The sequence below is a fragment of the Pseudorca crassidens genome, chromosome 19 (genome assembly GCF_039906515.1).
Source record: "Pseudorca crassidens isolate mPseCra1 chromosome 19, mPseCra1.hap1, whole genome shotgun sequence".
Taxonomy (NCBI): Eukaryota; Metazoa; Chordata; class Mammalia; order Artiodactyla; family Delphinidae; genus Pseudorca; species Pseudorca crassidens.
This window is the reverse complement of record NC_090314.1, coordinates 61797728-61810870: the sequence shown is the minus strand read 5'-3', so window position 1 is coordinate 61810870 and position 13143 is coordinate 61797728. Positions and strand designations below refer to the sequence as shown.

The 13143-nt window shown below is 40.7% G+C and overlaps 1 long non-coding RNA gene across 1 annotated transcript; it reads right to left on the bottom strand.

Annotated features, from left to right (window-relative positions):
* Nucleotides 1-1047: 1047 nt before the first annotated feature.
* On the bottom strand, nt 1048-10946 carry LOC137211555 (uncharacterized). The gene is made up of 3 exons (XR_010937137.1): nt 10846-10946; nt 1678-1808; nt 1048-1377 (listed from the first exon to the last, which is right to left on the bottom strand). It is a non-coding gene; the product is annotated as an uncharacterized lncRNA (long non-coding RNA).
* Nucleotides 10947-13143: the final 2197 nt, after the last annotated feature.

The window sequence follows — 13143 nt, the reverse complement described above, 5'->3', positions numbered from 1 at the left end:
GTAACTGTTGATATTGAAGGATAAAATATGTCAATATTTGGAAGATCTGTATAACTCAATAAACCAATGTTTTCTAAATGGCCAGTGCATGGTGTTGCAAAGTCACGAGTGACTAAATGATACATTCAGAGTGCAGGTAGACCAGTGAATTTTAAAGGATCCGTAACAGCGTGTGAAAGCTCTTTAATATTGCTTCAGGTTCTGCATAGCAGCTAACCTTGAATAAACTACTGCTTGTTGAGTTTTGGTGAAGTATCAAATACGAGTATTCACGATGGTTTAGAAAAGCTGTTAAAATACTCCTCCCTTTTCCAGCCACTTATTTATGTGTGGATGGATTTTCTTCGTACGCTTCAGCCAAAACGATATATCAGATTGAATGCAGAAGCAGATGTGAGAATTTGGCTGTCTGCATTCTGCCAGGTAGTAAGAAAATTTGGAAAATTATAAGACAGTGTTACTCTTCTCACTAAACTATTTTGGGGGGAACATAGTTACATTTCATAAAACTATGTTATTTATACTAACATATAATTGGTTTGTCGTTGTTATTTGAAAGTGAGTACAAAAACATACTTTAAAATTCTCAGTATCAACTTTCAGTAAGATAAATACTGATAAATGTAACTCACATAATTTGGGACCCTCAGTGATTTTTAAAGGCACTAAATGTCTTAAGAGCAGCATGCTTAAGAACCCTTGATATAATCTACTGTCTTGCGTGCGCTGTACGTCTGGGCGCTTTGGTTCTTTCATGGTCCTGATTCCTTGTCGAGCTGGCTCAGTACTGAGCTGGTCGTTCTGGCGTCTCTTCCTCACCCACATGTCAGACTGCTGTGAGTGTTCACGGCTAAAACCAAAACCAAAAGCGACAGTCTGCTGGTTTCCCACCTCAACTATCTTATTTGATCAGTTATGCTGTTTTACACTATTTTTGTTTTTATATTGATCATCTCATTTATTCAACACATTCACTCTCGTTCAAACTACACATCAGACATAACGTTAAGTACTTAGGATATAAGGTGAGGAAGGCAGATGCTGTTACTAAGATCTTTACTTCTAATGGGGGAGATGGGTAATAAAGTAACAGTCAGTGTACAGTATGATTCATACTGTTAGAAAAGACGTAGGACGCTAGGAGCCCAGAGGAGGGGAATCCGTAGCAGGTGACGGGAGAAGGCGTTCCCGAAGCAGTAATGCCAGAGATGAGTCTTCAGGGCAGAGAGGAGTTGCTAGGCGGAGGCTTTGCTCACTCACATCTCCGGAGGTTGGTGGCAGCTGGCACTTAGGTAGAGCGGTTGGCTGAGACACCTTTATGTGGCCTCTGCATGTGTCCTGGGCCTCCTTAGAATGTGGTGGCTGGGCTGTAGTGCCCTGAGACGGAGAGTCAGGCAGAAGCTGTGTACCCTTTTATGACCCAGCCTTGGGTGTCACGCAGCACTTGTCTCCCACCAAATTCCATTCTTTGAAATAGAATTTTGAAATTCACAAGGCCCTTTGATTTCAAGGAGTGGGAAAATACACCCCACTTCTTTCTGGTGGAGTGTCCTCTGGACTAGAAGTACTGCTGTGGACAATTTTCTGAAAATACAGTCTGTCCTTTGTCGACACAATTCCCACCCCTCTTACAGGCAAAATAAACTCATACCCTCCTCGAGACGTCTGAGAACTCACCTCGTTATGGCATCAGGCTCAGGGTCGTGGTCCAGGATCCTATCGTTTAAATCACGTCCAAGTGCGTGAGGTTCTGCAGTTGCAGTTCCATGAGTAAAATCCTCGAAGACAGTTTTTCTCATTCTGAAGACCTGTGAGCAGAGGGGGCAAGTTATCTGCTGCCCACACGCTCAACCTACAAATGGTGTGACAGGCATAGGGTAAGTGCTACAGACACCCCCATTCAAAAAGGAAGACTTTCTTCAATCCCTGGTCAGTATCAGCTGTGAAATCCATCTGGGCACATTTATGATTTCCTTGATTAGGGCTTAGTCCTCCACTCCAGAACTCGTTCTCCATAGCTCTTAGCTCTGTCCTCTGAATAATCTTTCCCCTTCAGTGAGAATTGTCCTGTGTTTGCAGCTGAGTAATGTCCTCAGCCTGTTACCTGCACATAATATTCAAGGCTCAAATACCCTCTTTTAACATTTTTTGCAACGTCTCTGGCCCTTTTAGTCCAGAAGATGTTGATGCAGAGAGAAGAGCACAGGCTGGGGTGGATGAACTGAAGGGTGGAGGGGTGAATTGGTGGAAGAGAGCTTAAGAGCCTGCACATTTGCCCATAAGTAGTATACAGAAATGTCCATTTCTGCCACGTACTCTCTTTTGCTATCACTTTCCTGAAAGTATATTTACTGCTTTAAAATATCTGGGGCTGTGATCAGGGGAGGTATGTTTATAGTCTACAGTAGTTGTAAAGTTCATCTTAGTTGAATTTTGACTGCCAGATGCTATCACGTGGGTGCTCTCTTAGTATTTCTAAATTGTCCTCTGGACACAGAGGATTTTCCAGAGGATTTTAACTGCTTTATACCCATTATATGTGTGTTTCACTTCCCAAATTGACATTGAATTTTATAGGAGGCCTGTTTAGAAGGATACATAAATAGTATTTTCAAGTAAGATGATTCTGCAGTTTACTAGATTTGAATCCCAGTTGTCAAATACTGTTTCTGTCTGAAGATTACAACTCTTGAAATCTAGTACAACTTGTACTAACAACCTCCGTTTTCCGGGGGAGTACAAATTCTGTAAATAGACTGTATAAGAGTAACAAGGACAATTTGACATTAGGCACCTGAAAATACATTTAAACGTTTTTCTTTTATTCTAAAGTTTTATGGGTGTATAGCCTTAAGCTTGCAGACGTTTGTGACTGTATTATTGTTTTTTGAAATCAATAACTTGACCTGGTTCAGAAAAGTTAGTTTTTTTCAAAGCATTTTTTCTAAGATGTCTTAGATTGCAAGTTCATAAAGTATCATTGCCCTTAAGAGTCCTTCTGTTAATAGCTATCCAGTTTTTTTTTTAAGTCAAAATGTTGAGTAAAAGAAAAAGCTGAAAACCACCAGATATTTTATTCTCCCCAATTAGTCATCCCATGGAAAAGCTCTAGGTTATGACTGATGCATTGCAGTGCTGCAACAGATCACTTCATATAAGGTACACAAGGATGCGAATAAAAAAGAGGAAAAACAGGGGAGATGAAAGAACCAAATTAGAGACAGATGGTAATTGAACACTGAGGTACCTTTCATTCAGCTCGATTTAAGCAACGTTTTTATTGAGCATTTGCTCTATTTGCTGAGCTTTTACAACTGAAAAGGATGTGGTCCTTGCCTTTTAGGAGGTTGTGAACTGTTGTGAGGATGTCGGGTGGATGTTATCATTCTGTGTAATTAGTGCAGGAATCACGCATGCCATGAAAAGATCACTCCTAGTGATGGATTCAGGGAGGTTTTTGTTCTATTTAATTAATTTATTTATATTTTGGCTGCCTTGGGTCTTCGTTGCTGCGCGCGGGCTTTCTCTAGTTGTGGCGAGTGGGGGCTACTCTTTGTTGCAGTGCGCGGGCTTCTCATTGCGGTAGCTTCTCTTGCGGAGCGCGGGCTCTAGGCACACGGGCTTCAGTAGTTGTGGCGCACGGGCTTCAGTAGTTGTGGCTCGCAGGCTCAGTAGTTGTGGCTCGCGGGCTCTAGAGCACAGGTTCAGTAGTTGTGGCAGCACGGGCTTAGTTGCTCTGCGGCACGTGGGATCTTCCTGGACCAGGGCCTGAACCCGTGTCCCCTGCATTGGCAGGCGGATTCTTAACCACTGTGCCACCAGGGAAGCCCCCTGGGAGTTTTTTGAGAGGAGACAGAATTTAAGGTTGATGGCAAATAATGCATCTGATTTGCGCAGGCATTCCACGCATATACAAGAGGTGAGAAGAAAAGGCAGGAGGACACAAAAATGTAGGATATCTTCTGGAAAGGCTGAATACCTGATTTTGTTGAAAGGTAGAAATAGTAGGGAATGAACTAGAATGGCGTGTTGTAACTAGATCTTAACATGATCTGGAATGACGAAGAAAATTACCTTTTTTTTTTTTCTGTGGGACCTAGGATGTTATTGAAGAATTTGGGGAAGCTATGATGCATAATCTGATGGTAAGTTTTAAGAATATATATCTGACAGCTCTGTGAGTGATAGTTTTTTAGAATTGATAACATGGAGTTAAGTTTTCTACAGTCAGAGATTTGATCTGATTTACGTGTGTATTTTTAGAATGCCAAGAGGATTGTTCTGTGCATAGTTTTGCAGAGTGTTGATAAATTTACTTTGAATAAATAATGGAGAAAAAGGCTAAGCTCTATTTATCTGCTCTATTTCAATACCTACTTACTTATGAATGTAATTATAAAGATTGTAGAATATCTAAAAGTTATGCAAGTTCAACATCTTAAACTTGGGAAGTGTCACCATGTCACAACAACATGGCTTTTGTCTGTCTTTAATTTAGCTATATTGGGATGGGCAAACTTTTTCTTAAGAGTCAGAGTATATATTTCAGAATTTGTAAGCCATATGGCCATAACTACTCAGTTGTAGTGTCTTATTTAAGAAGAAGGATTTTGAAGCCAAACTAGCCCTGGGCTCTCTTAATTGCTTTGTACCTCAGTTTTCTTATCTATAAAGCAGGGATAGTCACTGCTCATGGGACAGCTGTGAGGTTTAAAATGAGTTAATATGTGTAAAGTGCTTACGTTATTATTATTGCTTTTGTTTTATTAACAATTCCTATTCTATATAGGGGGGGTGTATGGATAAGACAACTTGTTTTTAAATTCACAAGATCAAGAAGAGCCACATTTAGGATTCCATGCAGGCACTACTGCGTGTCCCCTCTTGGTCTTGGACCAAGATTACTTTTATTCTGTTAGGAATACTAGTATGTAATTACGAGGAAAATGCTCACTGAAATCGCAAAATGCAAAATAATAATCCTAATCAATTCCCACAAGGAGAAATGCAAACTGTTACTAAATATATAAAATATTCAATTGTACTATTAATCACAGAAATAAAGATAAATATAGCAACGAGCTACCATGTCATTTTAAAAAAAGTGATACTGGGGCTTCCCTGGTGGCGCAGTGGTTGAGAGTCCGCCTGCCGATGCAGGGCACACGGGTTCGTGCCCCGGTCCGGGAGGATCCCACATGCCGCGGAGCGGCTGGGCCCGTGAGCCATGGCCGCTGAGCCTGCGCGTCCGGAGCCTGTGCTCCGCAGCGGGAGAGGCCACGGCAGTGAGAGGCCCGCGTACCGCAAAAAAAAAAAAAAAAAAAATGATACCAGTATGTGGTTATAATTGGAGAAGTTATAGCTTGGTTTAGTTTTTAAGCCCAATCCTGACGGGAATGTAAATGTATCACCTATCCAGAGGCAACTTGAAAATTGAAATTGAGACAATTTGAAAATCTGTATCAACCTTAAAACGTGAAAAAAAATCTTTGTAATATTTAATATTATGTAACCATGAAAGTTTATAAAAGGAAAAATTTTATTTAAAATTGCCGCCAAGAAAGACTCAATTTATCATAAATAGTGTGTATAATAAAATTCGGTTATTGTAAGAAATAGTACAAGAGCATATGCCCAGAAAAAGCATAGAATGATTTAGAGTGTTTATTATTGAGGAGTGAAGTGTTTGTGTTTCTTTCCTTTCCTTTGCCTAACTGTCTATTTCTTCTTCTCTACTTGGTGTATAAGTAATGTAAACTGTTAGGAGGCTGTTGCTATGGTCTAGACCAGGAGTTATAATATTTTCTGTAAAGGGCCAGATAGTAAGTATTTTTGGCTTCGCGGATCATACAATGTCTGCTGTAACTACTCTGACTTTGTAGTCCAAAAGCAGCCTTAGACAATCCAATAAAACTTGACTCACAGAGACAGGCAGTGGGTGGGATTTAGCCTATGGCCCATAGTTTGCCAGTTCGAGGTCCAGACAAGAGATAACAGGTGCTTGACTGTAAAAGCGACACTTAGATTAGAAAGGTAGGAATATTACCAGAGGTATTTCAGAGATGTGGCCCCTGTGGAATTCACAGGCCTTGAAGACAATCTGTAAAGCTGAAGAAAAGGGGAGAGTTAACTGTGACTTTTAAGTTTCAAATTTAGACGCCAGCTTGGAAGGATATTGAGTGGTGCTATCAGTCAGCATAGGGAACTCAGGAAAAGGACCAGGTCTTCGAAGGACAGGATGGAGTCAACTTGCAGCGTGGTGAATGACATGCTCAGTCTGCAGGAAGGCACTTTCCGGTGTGGGCCCGGTGTAGGGATGCAGTGAGGCGTGGGGCTGATTTAGAAGCATCAGCTCATCAGCGATCACTTGATCCCGGACACCATGGAAATCGATGAGTTGCTGGCATTTAAAGAAGTAAACTCACAGGAAGCCCACATTCGATCTCTGAAGATTCCCCAAAGTATGTAGAATGATCTGGATCATTCACCATAATCTACCCTCCCCCCTCCTCACTCTGGAAACAGAGTTAGTTACCCGCCCACCTCCGCCTCCAAATTCAAGGCTAGCGTCCGCTTGAATTTCATTAGCAGAGAATGCAAAAGAACTCCCTGGGAAGTGCTGATACTACCTTGCTAGTCCACAAAAGCTAAGTGCTACAACCAGATCAGACATAAAAGCTGCCTGTTTTTAGGATTTTGTCCTAGGAAGCCAACCTACTGCTGAATAACTGTTAGAAGCAGACAGAAGCTGTTTCCATTTCAAGAAATTTATGATAATATATCTTGCCCTATTAAGGAGTTAATTAAAGGTGGCATTTTTGTTTTCGTCCATAAAAAAAAAATGTATGTAACTCAGGTCTCTTGTTGACTCTCACTCAGGCAGTTGAATAGAAATGGGTATCCTGTTGGGTGGTATAGTGGTTTTAAAAACAAAACTGAACCAACAAACAGAAAGAAAAACTTGCAGGGAATTTACGTCTCTCTTCTCTTTGGAGCTGCCTTCTCAGTTTTATTATTATTATTATCATTATTATGCAGAGATGTAGTTATTTAAATAAATAATTTTTGATGCCAAGTTTAAATGTTTCCATAGGAAAATTATCTTGATATTTTGGCCTCAGTGAAAAAATAGGAAATGGGAAAGAGATCTAGGGCAAATTTTTAATAATATGGATTGTTCCCTCTCACACAGTGCGAAAGTTGCAGTGGTTGCCAGCGGCACTAAAACAGTCAGACCACTTTCAGAAATTCAGTCACCTCTTAAACACTTAGAGGCTGAATTGAGTGAAAACCGGTTTTCAGAACAGTTTCCAAGGAAGTAGAAAGTTTCCACACCCTACATCTTGTACCAAAAGAAATGGAAACTGGGCTCCGTCTGCCAAAAAGTCTGAATTGTTGTGTCACACGCTGCTGAACATTATAATCAGTAATAAAAATGGGAACATGCTTGATGCTATATTAAAATGCACTTCGAAAAGCTTAGCCTAATAATATTTTTTGGATTTATTTTATTTCATTTTTTTGCAATGCTGACAATGTTTCCACACTCGCAATAACAATAAGAAAAACAAGAGAGGGGAAAAATAAATGAAATTGAAATAGAGAATCAGTGTATTGAATCAGCGTACTGAAAAAAACTGCTTTTTTTCCCCCTCAGAAATCACTTGGAAAGATCCTAGTATTGTCTATCTAATAAGCCAAAGACTAGGAGGAGACATTTTAGTTTTTATTTTTTCTGATTATGAACATAATAAATGCTCATATAAAAATTCAAATGATTCAGAAAAGTATAGGAAGAAAGTAAAAATTACTCCAGATTTCTCAGAGATAACCACTGTTAATGTTTCCAGATATAATTCTAGACATCTAACTGCATGTACGTGTGTATAAATATTTAGTTTATATATAATAATTGTGTATACATAATTTTACAGAAATGGCTGCACACTTTGGGCTTTGTTTATCCAACTTTTTTTTTAATTGAATGAATGATTCTTTAAATTCTATAATGGTTTACAATTCTCAAAAAATTTCACACACATGATTTCATATAATCCCATAACATTTCCCTACTCCTATCTTGCCCCTCCCGCTTTCCCTCTCTCCACTGGTAGTCACTAGTTAGTTCTCTGTATCTGTGAGTTTGTTTCTGTTTTGCTATATACATTTGTTTGTTTTATTTTTTAGATTCCACATATAAGTGATATCATACAGCATTTGTCTTTCTCTGTCCGATTTACTTCACTTAGCATAATATTCTCTGGGTCCATCCACGTTGCTGCAAATGGCAGAATTTCATTAGTTTTTCTTATGGCTGAGTAATATTCCATTTTGTGTTTATACCACATCTTTTTGATCCATTCGTCTGTTGATGGACTCCTGGGTTGCTTCCACATCTTGACTATTGTCAACAGTGCTGCTGTGAACATTGGGGTGCATGCATCTTTTCCAATTAGTGTTTTCCTTTTTTTCTGGGTATATACCTAGGAGTAGAATTGCCGGGTCATATGGCAGTTCTATGTTTAGTTTTTTTGAGGAACCTGCATACTGCTTTCCAAAGGAGCTGCACCAACTTACATTCTCACCAACAGGGTTCAAGGGTTCCCTTTTCTCCACAACCTTGCCAACCTTTGTTACTTGTAGACATTTTGATGATAGTCATTCTGACAGGTGTGAGGTGATATGTCATTGTAGTTTTGATTTACATTTCTCTAGTAATTAGCAGTGTTGAACATCTTTTCATGTGCCTGTTAGCCATCTGTATGTCATTTTTGGAAAAACGTCTGTTCAGTTCTTCTGCCCATTTTTAAATCAGGTGGTTTGTTTTTTTGATGTTGAGTTGTCTGAGTTGTTTATATACATTGGATATTAACCCCTTATCGGTCATATCATTTGCAAATATTTTCTCCCATTTAGTAGGTCTTTTTGTTTTGTCACTGGTTTCCTTTGTTGTGCAAAAGCTTTTAAGTTTAATTAGGTCCCATTTGTTTATTTTTGCTTTTATTTTCTTTAGGAGCTGGATCCAAAAAAAATGTTGCTGTGGTTTATGTGAAAGAGTATTCTGCCTATGTTTTCCTCTAGGAGTTATATAGTGTCTGGTCTTACATGTAGGTTTTTAATCCATTTTGAGTTTATTTATTTATTTATCTTTTAATTTACTTATTTATTTTTGGCTGCATTGGGTCTTCGTTGCAGTGCGCGGGCTTCTCACTGCGGTGGCTTCTCTTGTTGCAGAGCATGGGCTCTAGGCACGCGGGCTCAGTAGTTGCAGCTCGCGGGCTCTAGAGCGCAGGCTCAGTAGTTGTGGTGCGCGGGCTTAGTTGCTCCGCAGCATGTGGGATCTTCCTGAACCAGGGCTCAAACCCTTGTCCCCTGCATTGGCAGGCAGATTCTTAACCACTGTGCCACCAGGGAAGTCCCTTGAGTTTATTTTTGTATATGTTATTAGAGAATGTTCTAATTTCATTCTTTTACATGTAGCTGTTCAGTTTTCCCAGCACCACTTATTGAAGAGACTGTCTTTTCTCCACTGTATCTTCTTGCCTCCTTTGTCATAGATTAATTGATCATTAGTGTATAGGTTTATTTCTGGGCTCTCTATTCTGTTCCATTGATCTCTGTGTCTGTTTTTGTGCCAATACCCACTTTTTTATTCAACTATATCTAGTTGATACTTCTCCAAGTCCATAAATGTGGATGTACTACTTGATTCTTGGTTTTATTATTTTATTTATTCTGTTACATGGACGTGACACTGTTTAGTTACTCTTGTGGTCCTTTTGATTGTTTCCAGTTCTTTGCTATTTGAAGAGCGCTTGCATGAACACTTGTCGTCTGATCATCTTATTACCATAAATCCCCAGAATCAGAACTCATTCATTTATTCCTTTGTTCAGCGAGCATTTATAGAGTGCCTACATTATTGGTGGGTATTGACTTAAGCACAGGGGATTTCAGGGGTAAAAACACAACTTTGTCTTGTAGAGTTTACATTTTCAGGAGCAAGAAACAGATCATAAATAAGCAAACAAATGAATAATCAATTCAGATTATGTGTTATGGCAAAAATAATGTGGAGTGATGCTCTAAAACATGGTGGTCTCGTTTAGGTGGAGCAACCAGGAGGATGTCAGTGATGAGGGAATATCTGAGCTGAGGTCTGAATGTCAAAATGTGTCCTGCTGTATAAAGATCTGGAGCAGCACGTTACAAGCAGAGGGAGACACGGGTGCAAAGCTCTTGAGGTAGAAAAGATCTTGTCATTTCAAAGGACGGAAGGAAAGCCAGAATGTCTGGAAGTCTGTGGACTCATGGAGAGAGTGTCAGGTTAGTAAGAGTGAGATGCATGTCAGGGCCATTCATGTGAGACATTGCAGCCAGGATAAGGTGTTACAACTAAAGTCTTACTGCATTGGGAAGCTGCTGGAGGGTTTTAGGCAAGAAAAAAAAAAAGTGGTATGGTAGGATTATGAGTTAAAAAAGATCATTCTGTGGGCTATGGGAGGTTTGGGGGCTGGTGAGAGCAGGGCAGTCAGTCAGAGTATATTTCAGAAATCCCAGGGAGAGGTAAGGAAGAAGGAGCTTTTTAGGGGTGGGGTTATATATACAGAATTCTGTGTAAATCATGTTACACTTGAAGTGCCTCTTAGACACAATTGTAGATATACATTAAGCTGTTGGAGATCTGAAATTGGAGCTTAGGACAACTGTAAGTAGTAGAGAAATGAATTGGGAAGCCATCAGCATATGGGGAGTGTTAAAGACCTGGAGCTGGAGATGTAACTTAGGAAGAAAGTACAGAAGGAGAAAAGCAGCGGGATGGGGATCCATCTCTGGAGCACTCACAGGTCCGCCGGCTGCGCCGAGTCCGGGAGCCAGTCGGGGAGGCTAAGCCGCAGCAGCCGTGGGCGAGGAGGAAAGCCGGGAGAGTGGGGCCCCGAGCCAAGCGGAGACAGCACTGCAACAGCTGCAGAGCCGTAAGCGGGCCGAAATCCTGCTCTGGCCTGAGTCCAGTGCACACTCAGCAAAGTGACCACTGTATTTGGGCACACAGAGGTTACTGGTGACCTTTGGGAGGGCAGTTTGAATGGAGGGGTGGAGACAGAAGCCTGGTCAACGTGGGCTGGGGAGCAAATGGGTTCTGAGAATGTGGACAGTTTTCTCAGGAAGTTTACTTTGAAGGGGAGAGAAAATGTCAGTGGATGGATGTGGAAGTAAGATGAAGAAACTTTTTTTTTTTTTTGTGGTACGTGGGCCTCTCACTGTTGTGGCCTCTCCCGTTGCGGAGCACAGGCTCCAGACGTGCAGGCTCAGCGGCCATGGCTCACGGGCCCGGCCGCTCCGCGGCACGTGGGATCTTCCTGGACCCGGGCACGATCCCGCATCCCCTGCATCGGCAGGCGGACTCCCAACCACTGCGCCACCAGAGAAGCCCTGAAGAAACTTTTTAAAACAGAATATTCTGAGCATGTTTAAATTCTGATGGGAATGATCCTGTAGAGAGAAAGAAATTAATAATGCAAGAGAGGTAAATTAAAATCAAGGAACCTCATTCTTTTTTTTATCTTAATTTTTTATAGAGTAATTTTTATTTTTTATTTTATTTATTTTTTAGTTGGAGTTGATTTACAATGTTGTGTTAGTTTCAGGTGTACAGCAAAGTGAATCAGTTATACATACACATATATCCAGTCTTTTTCAGATCCTTTTCCCATATAGGTTATTACAGAGTATCGAGTAGAGTTCCCTGTGCTATACAGTAGTTCCTTGTCATTTATCTGTTTTATAAATAATAGTGTATATATGTCAGTCCCAACCTCCTAATTTATCCCTCCCCAACCCCTTTCCCCTTTGCTAACCATAAGTTTGTTTTGTATGACTGTGAGTCTATTTCTGTTTTGTAAATAAGTTCATTTCTATCATTTTTTTAGATTCCACATACAAGTGATACCATATGATATTTGTCTTTCTCTGTCTGACTTACTTCAGTTAGTATGATCATCTCTACGTCCATCCATGCTGCTGCAAGTGGCATGATTGCATTCTTTCTGTAAGGAGCCTCATTCTCGATTAGACAAGAAAAAGTGGGATCCAGGGAGCAGTGGCAGGGTTGGCTGAAGGAGACCCCTGTTGTGCAGGAAGGATGGTAGGCAATGTCCATGCAGACACGAGTAGGTCATTAGCCTTGTGGTGGGTCTATAAGGGAGTCCTCAAAATACACCTATTTTCTCAATAGAGGAAAGATTACCAGTTAAGAGTATCGTGAGAGGAAAAAGTAGTGGAAGCTGAGGCAGTAAGAGAAAGTATAAAACGGTTGTTTCAGAAAACCCTAGGCATGTGTAATAAGATTGTCAATCAGTGTTTAGTGCCCACACTGAGAGGTGGTTATTAATTTAAGGGAAGACTAGAAAGCATGGCTATACCTATTTTTTCTCCATCTCTGTGCAGCTGCATGGGCACAAGTCTGGGATAAAGAAATAGCCTTAACAGGTTTAACTAGTCTGGGGTTTTCTTAGGTGAGTCCGGCAGAGAGAAAAAGATGTGAGGGGCTGAAGGTGTTGGCAAAGTAGTGGACCATGGAATCTAGGCTGCATAAGATGGAAAATGTGGAGGTGAGAGAGTGATATATAGGCTATCATATGATATATATGTGCCCCCCAAATTCATACACTGAAGCCCTAATGCCCAGCACCTCAGATTGTGACTGCATTTGGAGATCGGATCCTTAAAGTGGTAATTAAGTGAAAGTGAAGTCGGTAAAGTGGGCCCTAGTCCAAAAGGACCGGTGTCCTTATAAGTAGAGGGGATTCGGACATACACACACACAGAGGGACGGCCTCATGAAGACAGACAGAGAAGACGACCATCTACAAGCCAAGGAGAGAGGCCTCAGGAGAAACTGACCCCACTGACACCTTGACCTAGGACTTCTAGCCTCTAGAAACGTGAGAAAACAAAACTCTGTTGTTTCAGCCACCCAGTGGTACTCTGTAGTCATGGTAGCACTAACAAACTAATACAAAAAGGTATCATGAATATCATAGAAAAGAAGTTGGGTCAACAAATTATATGTTCAGCTGACCACAGAGAATAGTTGGCAAGAGAAGCTGAGTACAGCTAAGCTTGGAGAATGGGAGGTGGCAG